Source organism: Equus przewalskii, chromosome 14 (assembly GCF_037783145.1).
Source record: "Equus przewalskii isolate Varuska chromosome 14, EquPr2, whole genome shotgun sequence".
Classification (NCBI taxonomy): domain Eukaryota; kingdom Metazoa; phylum Chordata; class Mammalia; order Perissodactyla; family Equidae; genus Equus; species Equus przewalskii.
Window position 1 is genome coordinate 41,402,709 of NC_091844.1, and position 22,243 is coordinate 41,424,951.

The 22,243-nt window shown below is 35.9% G+C and overlaps 1 long non-coding RNA gene across 4 annotated transcripts in view; it reads right to left on the reverse strand.

The window, feature by feature from the left end:
• LOC139075759 (uncharacterized) overlaps positions 1–22,243 on the reverse strand; it is a 592,181-nt gene that overhangs the window by 56,970 nt on the left and 512,968 nt on the right. The window lies entirely within an intron of this gene.

Consider the following 22,243-nt stretch of genomic DNA (forward strand, 5'->3'; position numbering starts at 1 on the left):
GAGTATAAAAAAAAATTAAGTATAAAACAATGTTTTCATCCTGGAATTTATTTATTAGAAATCCATCAATTTACCTTGGGATGAGAGTGTTTAGAGAAGAAAATGTTCTTTGAAATCATAATAGAGTAATTCCAACAGCACTGTGTGGGAAAATCTGGAGGGACTAAGTAAATGTTGGAAATTAACAATAAAAAGAAAATATTTGTCATATGTTTAATATTGACTTCATAAAGTGAATTTGAAAGTTCACAAAAGTGAAGCTCATAAATATAGGGAAAAAATAGCTCAAGAAAATGCTTGACAAATATCAACACAATCACTTTAAAAAACTTAGTCAAGCTGGTTATTTTATCGGCGTAATGTCAAAAAAACCGGGTTTGACTGTTTCTCCCTCTAACCGTTCACAAAATCATTATGTTAGATTTTTAAGAATCTAATCCACATATTTTGGACTACAATTAAAGTCATATCTTTTTGTCTAAAAATTTAAAAATGTTAAGGGCGGTAACTATTGAAGTTAAACCATGCCTTCCATCCTAACACCCAGCTTATTTTGTGTGGATATAGCCTTTCTTCGATAACATCCCTGTGATCTTTTTCTCTTATCGTTTATACCTCAATATCTGACTTGTTACTAACTGCCAGAAAGAAAGCTATAACTCCTCATTCTTCTAATCTACCAGAGTCATCATTGTTGCTAGGCTTTTCTTCGTTGGCATACTCTTTCCTTGATTTTGTCTATGTCATAGAATCTTGATGGTTCTCATAACTCTTAGATTGTTCTTGGTTCTCTTTGTTGCTCCAACAAAGCTACGTAATCACCCCAACACAGAATTCATCAACACAACAAAATGTCTGTCAGGAACCTACTCTAACCACATGCTGTGCTGAGGCTACAGTAGTGAGCCAAGCAGACATGGTTGTTGCCATCATGGAGCTAAAGTTTCTAGACAGGAGGTCAGCAAGCTAAAGTCCTTGGGCCAAATCTAGCCAGTCACCAGTTTTCGTAATAGATTTTTAATGGCACAAACCATGCCAACTCATTTACATATTGTCTCTGGCTGCTTTTGTCCTACAATGGCATAGTTAAATAGTTGCAACAGAGACCTTTGGCCCACAAAGCTTAAAATGTTTACTCTCCGGCCCTTTATAGAAAAAGTTATCTGACCCTGGTAGACTCTAGATCCATCTTTAAATGTTCCAGCTGTGCATTCTTTGTCCTAGAGTGCATTTTTGGTCTCTTATGGCTTCAATTACTGCTTCTACAGAAATGACTCCATAACCTCTATCCACAGTCATGACCTCTCTTTCGAACTTCAATCACATATTTCTAACTGCCTCCTTAGCATCCCCACCCACCCAGCCAGCAAATAAACCACCATTATTTTAAGATAGCTCAGATGGACTTCCTCTTTGCCCCAAAGCCAACTGTTTACTATCATCAACCTCCCAATCACTAGCACTTGAAAATTTGGAGTCTCTCTTTCCTAGAACATCCAAGAAGCAAAAAGTAAGAAAAAACAAACTTACATATCTTTATATCTGTCAACTAATTTTTGTGTCCACCACCAAGCCTAAGACCCCAAAACCTCTTGCTTGAATAATGTAATCACCAGTCTCCCTGTAGTCATTCTCTTATGTCTCCAGTGATCTGCCAGTCAGGTTCCTTTAATATATCACTTTGTATACACCAGTTATCACAATACTCAGTAGCCCCCCATTTCAAGAGCAGGGGTTGTCAACCTGTGGCTGAGATTCTCCCATGTTGGGATGCTGCAAAATGACTTCAAGAGCTCAAAAAATCCCATTAAACACACTAAAAATAGTCTGAAGCTGAGTATCCCAAGTTGATGCATCATTGTCTCTATTTTTCAAATGTACAAAGATGTTTGTCTGATAACTAAAATATGAATTTGCTTACTAAAGCTATCAATTTCATCTTAACTTTTTCTCATTCTCCATTTTCCCAAGCAATTTATTCTAAATGTGCAACAACCTTTTTTCTGTATGTTGTAAGAAAAGGGTACTCACTGGCCATTAAACGCCTCCTCTATCCTCAGGGAAGCTCTCTTATGGATTCACAGTGGAACTATGGGAGCCTAAGACTTCAGCTTTCAAAGAGGAAAGTGAAAAAGTTAAAAATCTCTAAATGCTGGGCTGGCCCAGTGGCATAGTGGTCAAACTCGCATGCTCCACTTCAGTAGCCCAGGGTTTACAGGTTTGGATCCTGGGCATGGACCTACGTACTGCTTATAAAGCCATGCTGTGGTGGCGTCTCTCATAGAAAACAGGAAAACTGGCACAAATGTTAGCTCAGTGACAATCTTCCTCAAGGAAAAAAATGGAAGATTGGCAATGGATGTTAGCTTAGGGCCAATCTTCCTTACCAAAAGAAAAAAAACATCTAAATGCAACTCTCTCCTTTCCTCTCCTTCTCTCTTTCCTTGCATAAAAACTATAGACTTGGAGGACTTTATGGGATACAGACAGGTCTTCGTAAAAGAGAAGGCTGCTCAGGCCTAACTTGGTTCTAGACTTCAAGGGAAAGGAATGCAAGTGTCCTGGATGTTTCTATACTCTCTGGCTCTACTGATCAGAGAGGGTGAGCAGAGCAGAATTCTGGACAGAAGCTCTTATAAATGATGTGCACTTGGCAGGTTTGTTCCCTCAGTAATATTTCTTAGAAACCTAAGAAAGGTGGTGGAAAAGTCGACCGGAGTATGGATACAACACAGGGGCAGGAAACCACTAAGAACAAAGTCTACATTCTTAGCCTCACAATATCGGTTGTTTTCGGCTTAGCCCTTGTGCCTGGTCCCAGTTTTAGCTCCCACATCTCCCTATGGACCATCTGCTAAGTGGTGGTGGTTCTCCTCCCCGCCTAGAATATTATGTCACTGTATCTCTGGCACCCGGTGCAGTGCTACCACCCAACAAACTGAGAGAAGGACAAAATCATGTTGCCAATATCCACCAGCTGCAGAGTAATCCTAAAGCTCTCCTTTTTGTTCATGCCACGGTGAAAAGTCAGGCTGATTTATGGAAACTATACCTCAGCAACTTCTTTGACATCACAGAACTTAGAGGGAGATAGACTGGTAAAGTAGGGTAAGATTTGGAGACAGAATTGTCCTCTATTAGCTGTGCAATTTTGAGCTAGTTAATTTCTCATGAATTCAGTCTTCTCTTTGGTAAATTGGAATAACTATTGCTACTTCATTTCAGTTATAATGACTAAAGGTGATGACGTATGTAAGAGTCCACCACGATACTTGATACACAGTTGGTACCCAACAAGTGTTCCTAGAAAAGGGTGGGAGAGAGGGGAATTTGGGACTAAAACAAGGCCCATTATACATATTCCACCTGGTTTAGTGTAGTTTTGAATTATGTTTAGCCTGGGATTATATTGCAAGGATATCCATAGTGGGGCAGGTTGCTCTGACCCAGTCAAAGAGAATTCTTGGATGGGAGAGTGATTAATCACAAGTGAATTAACATTTATTGAGCTCCTATGGCACATCAGCCAGTTTAGCAGGCCTTTTATGTATGTTTTATTTCACTTTCACAACCACTCTCTGATATAGATAGTATTATTTCTCATGTTTATGACCTCAAGAAAATTATGGCCAGAAGAGCTTTAGTAAATTGTTTGTATCCATACAGATCTTAAACAGCAGAGGGAGGACTTGCAGCCAGGTCTAGGTGATTCTAGGGCGTTTCTACTCTTTCTAAATCACCAAGCTCTCTCTCCTAAAGATTTTGCATGCCATAACTTGCCAATTTTCATGAAGACCACTGGCCAACTTCCTTATATACCATTATCCCTTTCTACATCCCAATAAATTATTTCATTTCATTCATAGACAAGTTAGCAAATGTTTACAAAACTCGTCTATATGTTTGAAATGATAATTCTTGAAATGTCTGAAAAAACCAGGATCACCCTGAGAATAAGAGTAACGACTCCCTGTTGAGACATTTCACTAGTCACGTGACCACCTAGCGCTAATACAACTCGGCCCATGATGGGAGCCAGGACTGCCTGTGGCTGGCTTCGTGCCTTTGGCCTGGTTTTTTGAGTCTGTCTGGAAGATAACTTTGATTGCTGGAAAGTCGAGTTCCCTCTCCTTACTTGCTACAGCAGGGAGCTGGTAAAAACTGTTTAAGCCAGAATTTGCAGGGTGCAGCTCTCAAAAACTGGCTCATACATAACTACGTAAATAGTAAGTAAAATAAGGATAAAATGATGACATTCTTCAAGAAACAGCTTTAGGTCCTTCAAAATGATTATTTCTGTTTGCCTGCAACTGTAAAAATGAGTTTCAGGTAATAGCTTTTCTTTTATATGGTAAATGATAAATGACCATTTAAACATTGACTCATCCACCACCAAGATAGAAAAAAACATAAAAACTCACTGTGCTAAAAGGGAATTTGAAGACTGAAGTCACCTGATTTTTCAACCTGGTGATTACACCATGGGGACATTCATTTGTCTTTACTTCAACTCTGGAATTGCATAAAATATATTTTGCCAGCCAAGAAAACCAAGCCTTTAGCTCCTACACATTATATTTTTTCCTCACCCTGGATATACGTTTTTCATCCAAGTTAGTATATCCTCTTAGACTTTGAAAACTGTGACGTCCAGTCAAACCACTCATTAGAGCACCCAAGAAAAGTGGGAATAACCTTCTTTGAAGACTTATTTTGCCAAAAAGAACATACAAAAATTTTATTGACTTGTAAGGGTCAGGCCTGTCATAGCCTGGGCTGAGAAATCACAGTCCATACAGAGACCAAATCAGAAGAAACAAAGCAAAGGAAAAAGAGATACAGGTTCACTGAGGGAAAATATGTCTGTAAGCACTTATTATTATTACTTTTTACTCTTTTCAAAAGTAAATATCTTTACAAAAATAAATATCCGTGTTCGGTTTCCACTTAACCTCAACAACACTGGCAACTTAATGCCTTAGAGTTGGAATGTCTAAAAGAGAGAAAAGGAAACAGAGTGGAAATGCGGTAAGGAGAGAAAGCAAATAATTTTTCTGGCATCAAGGGAAAAGGAGAATCTGACTTCACAGTTTTCAACATGTACTTGTTTGGCAGATCATAAAATTCTCAAAATTCAACTAATTCAGTGTCTTCCTTTCTCAGGTGCAAGTGCCATGGGATAAACATTTTGGCTTCTGATAAGTGCTACTATCCTCCCCCATACCCTTACCAGAGCAGGACAAATTCCTTGACAAATCCCATATTTTCCCCCATTAGTCTATGTTTCTTTTCTTTTCTTTTTGGTGAGGAAGATTGGCCCTGAGCTAACATCTGTGCCAATCTTCCCCTATTTTGTATGTGGGATGTCTCCACAGCATGGCTTGATAAGCGCTGTGTAGGTCTGCACCCAGCATCCAAATCTGTGAACCCCAGGCTGCTGAAGTGGAGTGTGTGAACTAACCACCACGCCACCGGGCCGGCCCCAGTCTATGGTTTTTAAATGGATTTCCAAAGTGCGAAGTAAGTGGTATTGGGAAATTAATGCCACCTTTTGCTTTTACTCCCTGTTGATTCCATTTCTTAAATAAGAATGTAAATATATCCCTCTATCTGGGTGTTAAAAGATGGTGGAGCTAACCTCCGACACCATCCCCAAACCAAAACTACTTATCTTCCCTTTTAGATACATCCTGAACTTTACTTGAGCAACTTTTTTATGTATCTATTTGAAAATAAAAAGACTGAAATACATATTAGTTTCCCATTGCTCCTGTAACAAACTACCACGAGCTCCGGGGCTTAAAGCAACGCAACTTTTTTACCTGACAGTTCTACAGAAGTCTCCGGAGGCAAAAATCAAGATGTCAGCCTCCCTCCTGGAGGCTCCAGAGAAGAATCTGTTTCCTTGTCTTTTCCAGATTCTAGAGGCTGCCCACCTTCTTTGGCTTGAGGCCCCCTTTCTCCATCTTTAAAGCCAGCACAGACTAGTTGAGACCTTCTCAGATGGCAGCACTCTGCCTTGCTGCCTCCCTCTTCCATTCTTAAGGACGTTTGTGATTACACTGGGCCTGACAAGGATAAGCTCTCTAATTTAAAGTCAACTGATTGGCAGCAACCTTAATTCTATCTGCAGCCTTAATTCCCCCTTGCCATATATCATATCATATTGACAGGTTCTGGTGATAATAAGGATGAGAACATCTTTGGGGGTCCATTATTCTGCTTGCAAAAAATATATATATGTATATATATATTTTTTATCATATATATATGATAGAAATACTGAACTCTAAAGGACTTTTTTATTTTGTGTTACTTTAAAAAATATGTACTTCTAAATTTAAAAATAAAAATAAAATGCTATGAAAATACTAGATATTTGAAGTTATGTTTTTAGAACAACATGCTTCAAGTTTAGAAAGGTTTGATTTTGTTTTAGAAATATACAAAAAAAATTTTCCACTTTTCCTTTTGTCTACCCCCTGGTGTTTTCTTCTTACAATATTATTTTTGTATCATCAAGTTATACAATATTTAAACTCAGTCCTCAAAACTAAATTTCCACAATTAGTTACCCCAGGCTTATATTTAAATAGAGTCAATAGTCACTATCAATCATTTCTGCGTTCTTGAGTTATTTATTTTGATTCTTTTCTTTGTTGCCTGGTGTTCATATATTTCTTTATTTCAAGATGGGCTCACCGATGTACTTCTGAGTCCTTCTGTGCTAAAGCAGATCTGGTTTTGGTTTTTATACCAGGATGATGAGCATCTTGGGTCACATTCTCTTACAGTAGAACTTTGTAGACACTTTTCTACAGTGTTCAGGAACTGAATATTGTTTGGGGAAGTCTGAGGCTAGCATGATTTTTCTATGTGATGGTTTACTTGCTTTTTCTGCCTGAATAACCAAAAAAACTCTTTTTAAAAAATTTGCTTGAAGTTTCATATTTTAATCAGGTTAAATTTTTATCAGTTTTTTTTTTCCTGAAACATAATATCTTTAAATGTACTTAATCAGTCTTTCCCCTAATTTCAGGGAAATTGTCTACCTTTACATTGTGGAATTATGTGTTCCTTTTGCAGCTTTCCTCTTCTAGGGTGCTCATTATAAATTCCAGTCAGTCATCTTCATCTTCGCTCCTCTTAGCATCTTATTTCTAATTGCTTTTATTTTTTGTCTCTTTTCTCTAAACTTATTGTGAATATCTTAAGACTTCTCTATGTCAGGAATTGTACTACAACTATGTATACAGGTCCACAAGATGGGTTCCTGGAAATGGGGAGGATGAATTAAGGTGACCCACGTAAGAGAGTTAAAGCGTAGTACCTTTGAAGTTGTATTCTCACATCAAAATTGACCATCTTACCTATGTTTAGCTTTTAATAGTTTACAGAACAAATTCATGTATATCATCTCATTTAACCTTCCCACAATTCTAAGAAGTAGGCAGGGAAATATTATTCCCACTTTTCAGATGTATGTAAACAACTGACTAAATCATTCTCCTATAATGAGAATATTAGATAATATTAATATAAAAAAGGTGCTTAGCTGACTCAATCTTTTTCTTCCTTGCCCGTCTCCACTATAAAGAAAAGTGTTCACTTTCCCAGCCATCCCTGCAGTGAAGGGTGGCCACGTGACACATTTTAGACTGATAATATGAAAGAAATTCTGCTGCAGGGGTTGATTTGAGGAAAGCTTTTGCTTTTCTGATAGAGCAATGGATGGTGCTGGCATCTCAGTCTCTCCCATTCTTTCTTATCTTGACAATGCCAAGAGAGGGGCTGGTCATTGTGAACTCATGAGGAAAATGCCGGGAACAATTCAGTTGATATCATCCCCAACATGGTTGAGTCACGGAACCCAAGTCATCAGCTGCTTGCCTATTTCTAAACCCCTTGTTACATAAGAAAAATAAGCCTCTCTTTGTCTACCCATATTAGTAATATTTTATATTACTTGTGGCCAAAGCATTCCTAATACTATCATCTGATAATGATGTAAATGCAAGAAGATGATTTAAGCTCAATATCATCCATAAATTTATCTTAAATTTAAATAATAAAGAGTTTAAATTTTATAACCTCTTTTTGTTTTTTTTCCTGATAATTAACAAGATTAAGTCGGTTCCCATAAGGAACTAGGACCTCACCTGGGAAGAAAAATTTTAGCATTTTTAACTCATTGGGCAAATAGTCAAAATAAATTGTTCCAAAAAACAAAATTAATTCATGCCAGTTGAATAGAAAATACTATTAGTTTAATGCATCGTGTTTCCAAGTAAATCAGAAGAATAAGAATGACTAAAAATTTCTTTGTGTAAGAATCTAAATATTTTCCCTGATTTGCCAGACTGTGTTAGACACTGAATGATTATTTTTATTTACATAGTATAAGCAATTCACTTTCTCATACATCTTAAAAGTCTACCTACGGAAGAGATAAGAATTATGTTGGTTTATATTAAAATTGATATAATTTTATGAATCATTTTCATTGACTGATGATTAATAAACTATTCCCCTTCTGGAAAACCTCATTATTTTTTGAAGCCTTTACTACTCTCCAAAAATAATCCCAACTTAATAAGTATCCTACCAAGTTGCGCCAATTTACAAGTTATGAGTGATCTGGGCAAATTTTTTAATTGGTTTTGAATTGTGCAGTTTGTCTCAGAACTACATAAACATTAAATAATACAGAGACTAAATGAAATCTTATAATGCAGCACGCCAAAGTTGTTTAGGCAAGTTTTTTCTTCCTTTTGGATAATCAGATAATTATACATCAGTAGTCATTATTACTTCAAACAAATTATGTTCTGTTGAAGCACGAAAGAGGTTTCCTGGCACTATTTTGAGTTCAACTAATCTTATTGACAATAGGTGTCTGTCGGCAAAACCTGTTTATTGGTGTCATGGTTTGGTTACACTGCATGTGGGGTTGCTCCTATGTAGTAAGCCCCTCTTGATTATATCATTTTTTTAAATAAATATTTATATCTAGTATTTTGAAAAATCACAGGTTCAGTAAACTTGGCAAATGTGTGTATATTTTGAGTACTGAATGTTTTGTCTTTATTCATTGTAGAGTATCTGCAATAATACACTACTTCATAAGACAGCACTAGTGAAGAAAAAACGGTGAGCAGTTGTTCACTGTGCATTTAGGTACTTAAACAGAGGAGTCACTCTGCTCCTGACATTCTTGCTTGACTAATTCACTGGAGTCAAATGGTGTAGAGTGCTGTGTCGTGACAATCAAGAGCATTAACATCGTTTGTGCAGTGGAAACGCTTGTGTTTGGAGGAGGAGGCATTCTTTGGCTCTGTCTACACAGATTAAGTAAAATGGAAAACTAAGGCATTTATCCAACTAATTCTGGAAAAAAGAAAAAAATGGGGTCAATTATTCAAGTAGTTATAGATGGTAATGGAGTTCAGTGGATAAGTACTCCACTCTGTCTTCCCATTTTCTACAGCTGGAATTGTTGTTGTGTTTCTGTAGAATGAGGGGCACACTAAGAATACCTTCACAGAGTACCACTTAAAGGATTGTCAAAGATAAGGGACGGCAAATTATTGTATCTCTCATTGCTTAAAGGACTTAGCATGTCTAGGTAGGATGATGACAAGCTACTTCTACATAACAGAGTGTATACCTAAAAGATCAGCATCCTTTGGCCCCTTAACTTTTTAAGAACAATACTCTAGATTTATCAGCTAATTATTGTGACTTTGGTGTGCCGACTTATTAGACAATGGTATTTTGGGGGGCGAAGTGGGGAGGAAGATTATCCCTGAGCTAATATCTGTTGCCAGTCTTCCTCTATTTTATATGTGGGTTGCCACCACAGCATGGCTGACGAGTGGTGTAGGTCCATGCCCAGGATCTGAAACTGCAAACCCGGGCCACTGAAGCAGAGCATGACGAACTTAACCACTAGGCCATGGGGCTGGCCCAACGATGGTATTTTTGATTGTAATAAAACCAGATACACACTATTCAAACCACAGGGACAACTGATTATGCTCATGTTTTTTTTTAGTGTTAGGAAGTTCATAGGCTTAAAATACTACAATAATTATATACCTCCAAAAGTAAAACCCAATTATGCTACCAGGAAAAAAAGGGCAGGTAAAATATAACAAATTTAAAGAAAACTTCATAAGGGAATTATAAACTAATGTTAATCATTCAATAAACATTTATTGGAGAATTTTGGGTCAAAATTTTTCTTTTATACTATCTTCTAAATTTTGTAAAGCATGCTTATTGGATAACTGCTTTTAGTTCCAGAATCAGTTATTAAAGTCTGTCCTTTCCCTTCTAATTTCAATGTCAACTCTGTTATAAATGAAGTTTGCTTACAAATGTGGGCCTTGTTTGTGTGGATTTTTTATGTATGTACATTTTTTCTTCTGTTTCATTAACCCATTTCTTTATCCCTGTGGCAATACCACCTACTTTAATTTCTACAGCTTTATAATAATTTTTGATGTCTGAAAAGGAAAGCCCCCTCACTTTGTTTTTCCTCTTCAGAAGTATCTGTCATTTTAGAATTAGCTTACAAGTTAAAAATATGTATCACAGGAATTTTAAATAGAAAAATATTGACTTGTTCCAGGTATCTATTGTTTTGTTATAAATCACCCTAAACTTAATGACATAAAAGAATTCTCATTTTGTTTTTCATATATCGCAGTTCTGGGGTTTAGCTGGGATCAGCTAGGCAGTTTTTTTCTTGGGATTTCTCATGTAGTTCCTGTCTGATGACGGTGGAGGCACCTGCACATACGTCTTAAGGCCACTTGTTCACATGTCTGGAGGTTGAAGCTGAATATCAGCCGGGACCTCAACTAGGGATGTTGGCCAGAACTACTCCATATGTCCTTTCTATGTGTTTCTCTACTTCCTTGTGGCATGGTAACTAGATTCCTAGAATAAGCAAGAGCCCAAGGAGGACCAGGCAGAAGTCACATCAACATTTATGACCTAGCTTCTGGATCACATATTGTCATTTCTGCCATAGCTCATCAAGTTCAAGGGGGATGAACATAGAACCCCCATCCTACTTCTCTATGGTAGAAATGTCAACCACACACTGTAAAAAGAATGTATGAGAAAGGAAATCTTGCTGTGGTCATACTATAAAACACAATCTGCCACAACTCTGTAGATCAATTTAGAAAAAAATTAACCCCTTTACACTACTGAATCTTCCTATCTATGAACATGGTAAGACTCTCTGTTTATTTAGATTTTCTTATTATATTTCAATAAAGTTTTGTTTTTCCACAAATAGCGTACGTATATTTTGTTAGAATTATTACTAGGCACCTTGTACTTTTTATGTCATTGAAAGATTATCTTCTTTAAAATATGTTTTTTAACATTAGCTATTGGTATGTAGTAATATTGCTCACTTTTATATGTTGATTTTGTATTTAACAAACCTACTTTACTATCTAATAAATTCTAAGTTATATCTATATTGTATTGAATTTTCTACATAGTCAATCTTATCATCTCTGATTAATCATAGTTCTTTTTTCCAACCCATTTTACTTAACACATACTTATATAGCGCTTACTATGTCCCAAGCACTCTTTTTAAGCACTTTTAAATAATAACTAATTTAACTTTCTTTACCTCCAATGAGGTAGGTATTATTATCCTCATTGAACAGATTAGAAATGAAGCACATAGAGAATAAAATACTTAGCTAAGTTAGGTTATTAAGCTTATGCATTACTTAGTTCATAAGCAATAGAGAAATTATTTAAACCTGGGCAGTCTGATCAAGTGCACACTCTTAAAGTTTACATCATGTAGCCTCTCTTATACTTTTTCTTCCTTTGCTGCACTGGCTAAGATCTGTAATACAATGCCAAACAGACATATCAGACACCCTTTTGTTTTTTATGATCTGCAAGCCAATGCTCTCATCATTCCACTGGTAAGTACTATGTTTTGTAGGTTACTGTTTATCAGTTTAATATAATTCCCTTCTATTTCTACTTTGCTAACTTCTTTCCCTTTTTTTCCTTCTCTTTTCTTTCATTCTTCAAAAAATTATGAATGGGTGTTTAATTTATTGAAGGATTTTACTATATCTATTAAGATAATCATGCTAATTTTTTTCCATTTAGCTCTTTCTTTGGTAAACTGCATTATGTGATTTTTCTAATGTTTAATCAATCTTACCTCTGGGAAGAATTCCATTTTATAACGCACTGCTAGAGTTCAGTGTTTTAATATTTTGTTGAGGAATTTTTAATTTTAGTTCAAAAATGAAATTGACAATTTTTTTTGGTCTCATATCATATTTAAGGTTGACTAGAAAAGAATTGAAAAGTATTAACATCTTTCAAGCTATCTTTTAAAAAATTCCATTTGAATTTCATAGTAATAAGACATCATAGTCTGTATGACACCACTTTTTTAACATACATTAATGTTTTGATATTTTATGGCAAACGTTGAATTTTCACAAATATTCTATGTGTACTTGAAAATAATAGATGCCAATTTTGCAAAACCTACTGAAGCAGTGGATTCAAACAATGGTCATCATGGACAACACCATTAGGAGGAAGGTTGATGGAGAATATATAGTGGAGAGATCAGGCAACCACCACACGAACCAACTGATCTTTGCATTACTAATACAAGGACAACCAAATTTGGTGCTACCTGGTTGTGATGCCATAATATTAAGTACTTGCTGTCTCCCTACTCCCAAATTGAAATGGAATCTACTCAAGCTTTTAGAGTTAACTTCCATTTATAGGGAATACAACGTATTGAGGAACAAGTTTATTAATACCACAATGAAGCAATCAGATAAATCTAGAAGGCGACACCTTGTTTAGAATGATCCAGTTTCTTCAATCATTCAATGGCCTGAAAAAAATCAGGGGGAGATAAAGGAGAAGAATAACTGTTTGGATCTTAGTTCCAATAAACCAATTATAAAACACATTTTTAGACAATCAGAATCTTTTTAATATAATATAGTCTGGATTTTTTTTTTATTTAATTTTTCCTCTTTCTCCCCAAAGCCCCCTGGTACATAGTTGTGTATTTTTAGTTGTGGATCCTTCTAGTTGTGGCATGTGGGATGCCGCCTCAGCACGGCTTGATGAGAGGCGCCACCATGTTTGCGTCCAGGATCCAAGCCAGCGAAATCCAGGGCCCCCGAAGCAGAGTGCTCGAACTTAACCACTCGGCCACTGGGAGGGCCCTTAGCCTGGATTTTTTATATCAATCAATCATTGATAATTTTATTAAGCGTAATTATGGTTATGGTTATGTACAAACAAGTTCATGTTTTTTAGAGATTCTTGCAGAACTATGTGGAGATTATATAATACACATCTGAGATTTGATTTAAATTTTGAAGAACAAAAGCAAAGAAGAATGTGAAATATGTTCTGTATATGTCCATTATATAAAGTTTGTCTCTTTCAAATCCATATACTGACTTATTTTTTGCAACTAATGATTAGGATAGTTAAAGTGTTCCAATACGACAAATTCATTTATGCTTGTTTTTGTCTTAATTTTTGCTTTACATATTTTTGAAGGTAAAATTTTGCTTTAGGTATTTTAGGTGACTAAAATTTTATATTTCCAACTGCACTGGATGATTCACCATTACCCAGTTACCTCTTTTAATCTCAGTAATCCTTTTAGCTTAAGTCGGCTTTCTCTGATACTAATCAAACTGCACTAGCTTTTTCTGGATAGTCTTTGGTGGGATACCATTTCCCATCTTTGTGCATTCAATCCTTTTGCATTTTTATAGGCTATATATGTCTATTTGTCTTTCACTGGATCATTTAGTCCTTTTAGATTTATTATAATTACTGATAATATTTAAGTTTATTTCTATTCTGAGCTAAGATTTTGTCCCACCTTTCTATGTTTGCTTTACTATCTTTATTTTCTTCTTTTGATTGAACTGAACATGGTCTCTCATTATATTTTTTTTACTTCACCCTCTTTTTCATTTCTTTTAGTGATTACTCTGGGAATCGTAACATGTGTACTAACTGTTCAAATTCTAAAGCTAATCATTGTCCTCACTCTCCTGAACAAATGTTAGACATTATAAGTCTGATCACTCCTTCCCTTTCTATGCACTATTGCTTTATGGATTTTTATTTTATCTTACTTTTCTTTTTTATAAACACAAAAGTGGTAAGTATTGTTTTATACAGTTAATGTTTGTGGAGACTTACTAACATAATAATTACTTTCTTTAATCATCCTTCTTCCTTGCATCTTAGACCTTTCTCATGGAAATGTCTTTATTTCACCCTCACTCTTGAAAAATATTTGTTGAATATAGAATTCTAGGCTCACAGTTATTTTCTCTCAGTGCACTGAAGGTATTCTATTGTCTCTGGCTTCTGTTGCTACTGATGAGAAATCAACTGTTAATTTAATCATTTTATTTACTTAGACAATTTGCCTTCCCCATCTGATTTTAAGATCAGCTCTTTGTCCTTGATGATATCCCAGTTTATCATTATATACTTAAATGTGGATTTTTAAACTTGTCCTAGTTGGGATTTTGTGAATTCAAGGATGGGTGTTTTTCATTGGTTCTGAAAAATTGTTAGCCACTTTATCTTCAAATGCTGCTTTTCTCCTCTCTTAATGAAACTCCAGGTATATAAGCCTTAGACATTTTCACTCTATCCTCCATGTCTGTTAATAACTCAGTTGTGTTTTCTCTTTGTCCTGCTATACTACATTCCAGACGATTTCTTCAGATATATCTTCCAGCTTATTAACTCTCTTTTTATCTGTATCTAATCTGATTTCAGAGGTTAGTATTGAGTTTTTAACTTCAATTAATATATTTTTCTTTACTTGATCTCTTTGGTTACTGTTATATCTGCTTGGTCATTGTTTTTATAGACTACTCATTTTTACCCATATTTTAATTTGTTAAGTATGCTAAACCTACTGAGTCTCTATTCTTTTTTTGATATTTGCAATATGGGAAGGTTTGGAGTTGATTTTTTTGCTCGTGTTTTCTGCTGCTTTGTTGGTGTGTTTTATAATTTCTGAAATTGAGTTCATATTCTTTGAACTTTACGCACATTTGTTGAGGCTTGGATTGAAATAGTTTCTTTTAGATAGGACTTGCATTTGCTCTTCTAGGTACCTGGGGGAACTAGTGATCCAGCATGACTTTTATTAATGCATGGTTTGAATTTTATTTGACCATATCTAGGTGCTGTGGATTCCATATACAAACCCAAAGGTTAGCTTGTGGTATGAATACTCAGAGAAGAGATTTTTCCCTTATTCAAGGTTCAAGATGAGCTATTTATCTTGGTGCTTCCTTGGAGAAAGGTGATATTTCTATTTACACTGAGTTTGGCTCTTTAGGGTCCAAGCTTTATGGAAAGCGTCATCTTTTAGATGCATTACCCTTTCCTTGCAATCACTGCCACCTGTGAAGATGTGAAAAGGAAATTCTAGTTCATCTAGGTTTGATTAGTGCCCTAAGGATACAAGTCATACTAAGTGTTCTACTTGCTTCTCTGGGTTCTTACTATCACTTAGTTTTTTACCTCTGAGAACTACTATTTTTTTGCCATATTATTGATATACCTAAAAATATGTATTTTCATATTTAAACCAGTATTTTTATTTGTTTCTGTGGGAGAGTTAATCTCTATCAAACTGCTAGAAACACAATCTCAAGAACTGCCACACCACCTCTGAGTGAATAAAATAAATAACTGGAAGAAATATCTTAAAAGTAGAGAATCAGGTACCTGGTTTTGTGCTTAGCCACATTACTCACAATTAGCTGCAATAGAGCTACAAATGGTTCCACTGGCCAAGCAAGTTAGTGTAAATACCATAACTTTCTCAGAAGGCTCACACAATATTTGACTGATACTGAATTAACCTAAGAGAAGACACTGCAATTCGCCAGGTAGATCTAAGAATACTAATCTGAATGGCAACAGTGGTGACTGTAACAATGAAGTGGTGTGGCTGACTGAGTGAGGAAAACAGGAGATTTGAGGTTGATGTGAAGTCAAATGTGGTGGATATGGTTCTGGATTGGCTGCCCACAGCGTGTATCTTCTAAACTCACCTCTGCTGTGAATGGTTTATGTGAAATTAGGCAAGTTTCCTCCCCTCTCTGGGCTTTATTTTACTTATCTATAAAGTGAAGATACTGATAACATGTGACACAAAATCTGTGATCTCTCAACCTTCAATCATCACTTTATATCTCCTCTAAGGCCACCATATTGCTTCTGGTAGTACACCCCCTGCTCCTAATATTTGAAGGGTCTTTACTTAGTGATTCTAAAATATTTCATAAGATAATGAAATTAAGATTCAGCTCAGATTTTACTGGAATAAAAGCAAAATGAAACCCAGATGACCCTGTACAAGTGTTATTGATGAAGGGTGGGTAGTCAAAAGAGATTTAAATTAAGATATATCATAAATCACATTCTTTATCACAAATTACTTTCCTGTCCTCAAGTTCTAGGTAATTTTTTCTATTGTTGTTGTTCTAGCATATTCTGTTACTTCATCATTAGCTATATCATGAAGCTAACAAAGTTCAAGGTTAGGGTCCCTGATTTGTACATGCCTGTTCCAAAGAACTTTTTCCTCTCATTTTAAATAGCATTAATAAATTAAATTAAATAACATTCCTCTCAATTAAATAAAATTCACTTTTGTACTTAATTTTTATTTGTAATTTTATGTATTTTTCATAAAGGGGTTCCCAAATTATACAAATTTCAGGGTCCACAAAACCTGAATCTGCTTCTTTTATCCCTTTATTTAATAAAGAATACATATTTCCTCCTCGTTTTCTTTGACTTTATCACTTTCTCCAAATTTCATTAAAGACAGACACAAACAAAAAGGAGACATTTGACTCATGTGTACTTGTAGAGGAGCATATTTCAACATGGCTCTGACTTGTTAAAACCAGAGGGCAATGTTATCATTATGCAAAATTCTTTGATGATTCATTGTCCTCCAAAGCTCCAACATTCTCTCCTTTTTTAAGCCTTAGAAGAAATAACTGGTCACTATAGCGTCTGTAATGTTGCAAGATGTGATAGTACTAGTGAGGAAAAAGACGTAATATTTTAATTCATTTCCCAATTTTGAGTGAACAATCCCGCCACCACCACATAGTATCTTACAGTTTCCAAAGCATTTATGTACAGTTGAATTTGGAAGGGAAGATTTATTCAATCGCTTCATGTAGTTTGAAAACTATGATAACATGAGCAATTGTTAACTTCAAAATATTCTATTCTGTTTATATTGTTTTTACATTAAAATTATACTCTCACATATATACATATTGACTATGGCTGGCCATTTCTAGGAATTTGGGTATTTTTGTCAAAGAAAAGCAGCCTATTTTAAGATTTTATTTTACATATTTTATTTTTATTTTGAGGGGAATCCAAATATCTACACCATGAACTTAAATTCCTATAGCTGCCAGAACTGACAGAGAATTAGCAAGGCAGAGCCAAGTTCACGCAAGACTGTCTACGGCGCTCTTATAGCTAAAGACAAACCAAAATATTGACTACTTCTTCTCAAAACAGCATGTATAAGTTGTGGCTGAAATAAGCCTGATGTAAGAAAGAATACAGATGGCAGTATAATCATAGGCTGGGTCTACCCGGTGCCAAACAACCCATTCAAAAGTGAAAAACTCAGTCGATCAGTTGGTGGTTTTGTCTACATGCCACCAAGCAACAGGCTTGACTGATTTCTTCACGAAATCGAACTGAGCTTTTGACTAGACTTGAGCAGATGTTTTATCACTATGTATAGTCAGTCTTAGTTGTCAAATCTATAACTCAAAGAAGTTCCTCCACGAATGATGAATTTCTTTCCTACATCAAAACAACCTGAACGTGTTAAACAAAGATCGTCTGCAGTTTTTAATTCATCTTAGAGCCTAGTTTATTGCATGTACTTGGCATGGTTTAGAGTATGTCAGACAGGATGTAGGGTCTCCCCACTTACACACCTATCTGTAATATTTCGTTAACACATTTGGTATCTTTGCAACTCAAAGGTCCATTGAAAAGTAACTAAAATTCATTGTATTTTCTTTTCTTCTTGACTCAACAATTTCCCTGCAATATACTACCTATTTGCATGAATATATCAAATTACTACCAAAATTTACGATTGCTTTTGACTTATTTTCTAATTCTTAAAAAAATGCCTCTTTGCTAAAAGACAGATCACAAAATCTTTCAAATATTTCATGATTAAAAATGAAAACAATAAAAAAACACACTTTTAAAATGAATTCTGTGTGAGCAGAGATCTCATGTCTTTGGTCTCTGTTGTGCCCCCGGCACCTAGTAGAATTTGAGCTTCAAGAAATATTTATTAAATGAGTGATTAGATGGATTGTAGTATACCATTTTTGTGGCCATTGACAACCTGTGGCCTGGTAAAAAAAGGAGTGGATGGAATAAGTACTTCAACTCACTCCTCTCCTGTCCTACAAATGTACTGCCCTTGCTTCTGTTGCCCAGACCCAAGTGCAAACCAGAATGCAAGGGAATCTGAGAGGAGAGCTGGGAGGAGAAGGGTAGGCAGTGGATCTAGAGTGAGGCAAATATAATATCCACTATCAGCACACTGCTGTCTTCCATGAAGTCACTGGGGATAAAGAGCTTGACATATATTATAGCCCTTCTTACAGTTTTCACACATATGCACGTGAAAATTACACATAGATGTATATATGCGTGTGTGTGTATTTATGTAGGTATATGATAGATAGAAACATGGATAGATGATTGATAGAAAGATGAAAATGCCCAAAACATGGAGTCATGATAGCAGATTTCTTCCAACATCCCTTGAAGATGTTGTGTCAAATAATCCTTAGGTTTCTCTCCAGCTATACTATTCTACAACATGGACTAATATGGATGCTTTGAAAGACAATATACCTTTAGAAAACTAAAACTTCTATTTAATTAGAAACAGAAAGCATACTTCTTGAGAAGCTGAAAAGTATAGAAAAGGGTAAATGAGAAGCACACAAGTTCATAAATGATGCTTCCAGGAATTGTTTTCTCAGCCTCCACAAGGCAGTTGTCAGGAAAGAGGATAGTTTTCTGAGTCCACCTCTAATCACTTCCCTTCTTTCTGACTTCTGTCCATCTTCCATCCACTATTTTTTATATGCTGTCAGTTCTCTTCTTTTCAAGCACAAAGAACAGGAAGGGGAATGAATGGGGGAAAAGCAAAGGACTCCACTCCGGGAAAGCATCTCTGGAAATGTTTACTGTATCAGCATTAATATCTTCCAAAGAAAACAGCTCTTGCCTGCCTTCTGAGACCACAGAAGCAACTGCCTTTATTCCAAGGTACCTGTGACATGCTCTAGGGTGCAATCTCTACGTGCTTAATGCATGTGTCCTTTGCAATGCTAACGGTGGGCTGATGGAGAAATTGTACTTTTATCTTTATAAATTTCTATATTCCATTATGTTTTCAGCCAAGCAATGGATGGAGACTGACTTAGCCCAAGGACCTCTTTCCCGGTTGTGAGGAATTTTTTTTACCTTCACTTTAAAACCAGAAAAAGAGAATCTTTCTAAACTTACTCAAAGGATGTGGAAACTGTTTCTTCAAAGGTCTGAATTTCCTAAGCTTGACTTTTCAGTAAAATCAACCAAAACAGGAGGAATTAAAAGGATTAGGGGAAAAAATCATAAAACATTTATTCTCAAGTTGGCTAAGAAACTCTGTTTAGTTAAACAGAAGCAAACTTCCCATAGCCATTCCCCACCACCCCCACCCGTAGCCCATTCCTTCTGGAAGCATGAATGTGTGCCCTGACTATTAAAGAAGATAGATGCAAACAAGCTTTCTGTAAGAGATATGTCCATCTTTTATACATTTTGTTGATATTATACACAAGTCAGGGCTACAAATACAGAGAAAACTCTTATGACTCTCCTGAAACCACTCATCTGAATATCATGTTAAAAAAATACTGTAGGTCTAGAGGAAGAAACATTAGTTTCCATTAGAATTATCTTATTTATCTATTTATTCAAATTCACTTCATTTAAAAAAAATTAAAGTATTTAAAGCAGCGATCCCACAATATATCTTCTTTGCTCAATGTGGTAAGGACCAAATAAAGTGCTTTAATATCAAATAGGGGCAATCCTTTCTTTTAATTTTCCCAGGACTTTTGTCCCCCCAGAGTAAATTGTTAATAGATACAGAATGTTTCTATTGATTAATTCAGTATGCCAGCCATGATATGATTCACAGAAGGCAAAAGAAATGCCATTGCTTTCGTGACACAAGGACACATTATCGAGAACACTGTCTATGGCTCTCTCACAAGTGTTAGGCAATTTTTACAGAAGAAAGAAAAGCCTTTACACTCGAAGTGGAGCTAATGGATAACTTAAAAGAGCTGTAATTGACATATTCCGAACTCTTCTTCCTGTTAATGCTAGGCTAGATCTTATTTAGTAATCTTTTACTATTTGCGAAACTGGGTGAAGTTTTTGTTTCAACCAAAAAATGAACTCAGGTACAAATGATTTTAAGCTGGGACAAGAAAATCTCTTAGACTGTATCACGTATCATGAATATTTTGGCCATCTTGATACACATAAACAAATGGAAAATTGAAGTAATTAGCCTTAAAAGTCAAAAAAATAAGAAGCAAAATGTCTTATCCATTCCAGGAATGTTGGTGGTTTGTTTGATTTTGTTGGTACATTTGTTTTGCATTTTATTGGACTCCTGTATGTGGATAATTGCCTTGATTCACCACTTTACATGCCTAGACAGACAATTAATGATTAAGCTTATATTAAGCACCTACTCTGTGTCAGATTTGGAATTGTATGAGTGAAGATTCTATTTAACTTCAAGATCTGCCAACACGCCAAACAACTAGACTTTAACAGAAAGAGAGCAAATCTAAAAAGATTTGATGGTCATGGCACTTACGGAGTTTTTTAAGAGTTAAAAATAAAAGTCTTATCTTGTGGCACAGTCACCCTTTTTCCAAACCCAAAGTGCACTAAAGACAGTGAGTAACTGGGTCAGGTTTGGCCCACCTGAAAACTTTGTGAACCATTTTGAAACTGGGAGCATGCTTCTCAATACCTGCTTTGTGGTTCTGTCTACTGATATTTGATGTGGACTCCTTGATGAACACCTTATCACAGTCACCTCATTGGGTAGCCAGAACCTGGCACAGAGAGCCACATGAGACTTCCTCATCTTCTGAGACCTTGGGAGACCTCGTTGGCTTCTTCCAAATTCTTAATTTCTCTCAGCATCAGAGTGGCGTGAGCATCAAAGGAAGAAACCCAGAAGATATGTAGATCATGACTGAGTGAGGAGAGACACACGCTTGGCCAAGGATATTATTCAACTGGCCTTTCTTCACGTAAGAGGAATTGTGACAAATCATAAAGGAACACCAATCTCTGGTCCCTAACAAAAGAAATAGCATCATCTAAACAGAATTAGCCTTTAAACCTCACAGTTCCTCCAACACTAGCCCATATTTTCCTCAATTTTCACTACTTTGGACACTGTCCATATCAAAGTACAATAAGAAGGTAATTCAAGGGAACTATCGGTTTAAAAGAAAAAAAAGCAAGGAAAAGAAAAAAAAAAAAAACAGGCCTGGAGAGGGGGCGCCCCTCAGCATCAGGTCACTGAGTGTATTCATTATTTGTTCCCATTACCATGTTATGTCTTAATTACTCTGGTTTGGCTTCCCACCCGGGGTCACTATGTCACAGCTGGTTTTCTGCCCATCCCTAATTAATAAAGCCTCATTTAGTATCCAAGTTTATTGTAATAAACCTCTGCTGAGGGATATAGCAGAAATAAAAAGACAAAAAACCAGAAATCATCAGAGTTGCTCTAACAGTAACCTCGCACCATAAAGGGGCTTGGTCAGGCCTTCTCAGGGAATGCTTTACCCTGGGAAGGACATCCATTCGATTTCACTGGGAATTTCTGGCATAACTGGTCAGTGGTCAGATTTTGCCCATAGAAAGAAAAGTGACAGAGGTACCTAAACACTCTACATCACTTGGGACTTTTTAAAATGGTTATTCATGCACGCTTCTAGCATTTAAGTTAATATTATTTTGCAAAACAAAAAGAAAAACTTAATGCTTTCAAATGGCAATA